The sequence below is a fragment of the Thrips palmi genome, unplaced genomic scaffold (assembly GCF_012932325.1).
Source record: "Thrips palmi isolate BJ-2018 unplaced genomic scaffold, TpBJ-2018v1 HiC_scaffold_4, whole genome shotgun sequence".
Classification (NCBI taxonomy): Eukaryota; Metazoa; Arthropoda; class Insecta; order Thysanoptera; family Thripidae; genus Thrips; species Thrips palmi.
In genome coordinates, this window is record NW_023144631.1 from 14575356 (window position 1) to 14579495 (window position 4140).

Genomic DNA, 4140 nt, shown 5'->3' on the forward strand with positions numbered 1-4140 from the left:
TTTCACAAATGTTCGCTACTTACCTCAGTTTGTCCCCATTCATAATGCTTCACTGAAAACGTAATGGTCGGACACATGGCCAAATTATGGCATGACAAAAAGTCACGCCAAAAACTGGCGTGACACGAAATTCACGCAGATAAACGGCGTGACATGTGAGTCACGCCCTTATTTGGCGTGACTGACAACGCGTTTTATGAGAGAAGTCATGCCAAAATTCGGCATGACAAGAAATTCGCACCAAAAATTGGCGTGAATATTTGAGTCACGCCGATTTTGGGCGTGACTTTTCTGTCACGCCGTCTTTTGACGTGACACTTTATTTATTCACGCCCCTGCAGCGGCACGAAGTCACGCCGGTAGATTTTCAGTGTTCGATGGGTCCTATGAACAAAGACTGATGTCTTTTGGGTCGCTCAAACAAAGACCGATCTCCTTCGGATCGCTCGAACAAAGACCGATCTCCATTTCGGCCGTTTCTGCATTCGCCGCTTCTTTATATTGTAGTTCTCGCAACAGACATCCAACTCAAACAATAGTTTGAAGGTTTTGTTCCTAACATATTAGAGAATGATTATCTTAAACTCCTTTGTGTAGAATCCAAACGTAGAGATTGTTTTGGGACTTCAAAATGAACGCGTTGACAGGTTAGGAAATGGAGATCGGTCTTTGTTCGAGCGACCCAAAGGAGATCGGACTTGGTTCGAGCGACCCAAAGGACATCGGTCTTTGTTCATAGGGCCCATCGTGTTGGTAGCACCTGGACAGGAGTCCACTGCCGGGTGCCGCACGTCACGTAGGGTGCCATGTTTGGACCCGCCGCTCTCAAAATCGTAGGAATGGACACCCCGTGTATCATTGTGCGCGTTAGCGACGTCGATTAGAGTGACTTCCGGTTGCCTGAGGTCACTTCCGGTACCACGACTGGTCTCGCCGACCTCGAAAACATATATATAGACACCTCGCATGGCTCTGTTTTCGTTCAAAGCGTTAAACAGCAAGAAGTCAGCCATTTTTTAAAAATGGCGGATTTTGACCGACTTCCGGTTGTCGAAATGCATTTCCGGGATCATATTCGGATTCCTTGGGTCAAAATCATTCGGAATCGACACCCAGTTTGGGTCTGTAGCTAAAATGAGGTCCGTTCGAAATTTTAACGTTAAATTTCCCCCACCCCCCTAAAAAATCTACCCTAAGGGACAAAATCGAGTGTTACATGGATCAAATCGACCAAATGGGTCTTAGGAACAAGTGTGCCAAGTGGCACCTTGGTATCACGATTTGCAGTTTATTTTTGCCTACCGCTAGCACTAGAAGTGGTGGCCAGGTGCAAGCAATGTAGACACAGAAATGCACGAGAATACCTTTTAAAAAAGTATAAATAACCCAAAGAACTGCAAATTTTCTCAGCCCGCTTCGCTCGCAAACAACTTACACTTACCAACCTAAATATTCCTAAGAACCGCAAATTTTCTCAGCTCGCAGACAAACACTGACCACCCTAGTAAGTCGTAAGAACCGCAAATTTTCTCTCTTTCCGCGCGGGCTTTGTTTGCTCCCAACCGCAAATTTTCTCAGCTCGCTTTGCTCGCAAACGTCTACCACCAAGTAACCCTTAGAACCGCAAACTTTCTGAGCTCGCGTAAATTGCAAACAAATTACGTTTTCCACCCTTTAAGGGGGGACCCTGGTGAAACTTTCAAGTAGGCTTTAAAATAATCCCAGAAAGTTGAAACTTTGCTTGATTATAAGGTTCATTATGGTGAGTTCATAAAACAAAATTCAATCCAAAATGTTGAACGGTCTCTGAGAAAAGTGGCTTTTTAGTGTTTTTTTAGAGCGTTGGGGAAAAATCTTCCTGCGTCTTTCATTGGAACGGAAAGTCTTGAAAATGTTTTTGGGTTATCCTTAAGATTTATAGAAGAGATTTTAGTGACGGAATTTTCAATTTCATCTTCTGTCCTGAGATATCAATTTTCAAATTTAAACATTTAAAAAAAGTGAATTTTTTGCCTTTTTTTGAAACTTTAAGGTGTGTGTTTAAAAAAGTAGGGCTGATATCAAGATTCCATCACTAAAATTTGTCGATAAGTCATCAATGAATAGAGTCCATGCAAGACGACTCATGTAGGTGTCAACCAGGAACGCAGGAAGTCTTTCTACGACTAAATTTTTTGTCGACTGAGCAAAGCTGTGAAGTTGAGCGTATAAGCCAACGACAACTGATCTCAATGTTATTTCTTTCCAAATGATGAAGGAACTACCCACATAGTTTAAAGGTGTTCAACCTGTTGAATCTGATACCTTCTACGCACATTTTTATCTATGAACTTTGAAAATACTATTTTTGGCAATTTTGGTCATTTTTTCACCAGGGTCCCCCCTTAAAGCCCTAAGAACCGCAAATCATCTCAGCTCGCTTCGCTTGCACACGTTAAAACCACAAATTTTCTAAGCTCGCTTCGCTCGCAAACAATTCACATTTACCACCCTTCTAATACATTCAATCGTGTGTTAAAAATTGAAAAAGCACCTGCCGGACCCCCCGATAGGTAGGCAACCCTCAATGCAGACACCCCCGCCCCCGGAGGGAGGAGACGGCTACGCCCCCCCCCCCCCCCGGGGGGGGGGGGGGGGTCGAACATGGCGACAAGAAACATGGAGGGCGTTGCCACCCCTACACTGTGGCAAAAAGGTACGGAAAATTCTGTTAATTTTTTTGCCAGGATTCTCCGTAGCCCTCTTATCAATATTCTCCGTAGGCTCTTACAGTATTCTCCGTAGGGCCGTACAGTATTCTCTGTAAGTCCGCACAGTCTTCTCCGTAGGACCTGGAAGACTGTATAGTCCTACGGAGATCACTGTAAGGTCCTACGGAGAATACTGTGCTGTCCTACGGAAAATACTGTAAGAGCCTACGGAGAATATTGATAAGGGGGCTACGGAGAATTACCACAAGCTGTTTACAGAATTTTCCGTAGCTTTTTGCCACAGTGCTGATGTACCTCGTTTATGCCATTTTCTTCACTGTCGCCATAAGAGTCTAATTCATATGCATCCTGCGGGCTCCGCTTCTGGAAAGCTTGATGTAACACCCCACATGTAACACCAAGTTCGGCGGGGACATAAGTAGCTCCCGTCACTAATATAGGGAAATTCAGTCAGGGTCTCGGCTCTTCTTTCCCCAGCTCTCCAGCTTTCACCAAAGAGAAACGTGCACCTCAGTTGTTTCCTTATGGTCTCCTCAAGAGCTCATTTTGGCAATTCTCTGAAGGCACTCCAGAGCTGTCAAATTGATGACGGTCCTAATGGCAGTACTCAAAGCGCAAATCAGACGAAACAGACTCTCGACTTGACCACAGCCCCGGAGCGTATTTCTCTAAAGGAAGAAAAGCAAAATACTGTATCGGTCACCGTGAGGATTGCAGGGCAAGACAATATCGCTGCAATGCTTACGTACCATGTGCTTCGTCTTTGTGGTCCCTGTAGAATCTAGTCAGGATTGTCGGGGCGTGAGCATTTTCCTTCAACACAAATAAAGCTGTTACTGGTCAAAAAATTTGGCTTCAGCTTAAGGATCTTTCAAGACCCAATGGCGCCATCCAAGCTTAACCGTGTAACTAGGTAGAACCAAAAGTAGTTGCAAAACAACCATGGAAAAAGAATTTAAAAATATCACAAAAGTAACAAACAATAAAAAAAAAACCTCAGTTGATGAGATGCTTAAAAAGGCTCTCATCCTGCCCAGAGCACATGGCGATCCTCCTCATAATGTTCCTTCTCACGTTGTTTATCAGCATTTCTGCCGTTTTAGTTTGGAATGCGTGTTCACTTCTAAGCTGCAGTTCCTCACGGTTTACCGCTAAGGGGCTGCATGTAAACCAGACTCAGGGTGTAGCCCCAGAGGAACATGTCCACAGGGGTGAGATCGCTGGCTTGACCTGCGTTCCATGAACAATGTGGACTGTAAAACCGGTGCCCGATGGATCCCACTGAATTTTGAGCAATAACGAAAACAGGGACTCTGACCCACTGTGCGTCTTATCACATTTCGCAATGTAGCTCCCAACACCTCAACGCGGCATAGCGGGGAATCCCCGCCTCTATATTTCTTATCACGAAGTGATAATTCAGACCAAG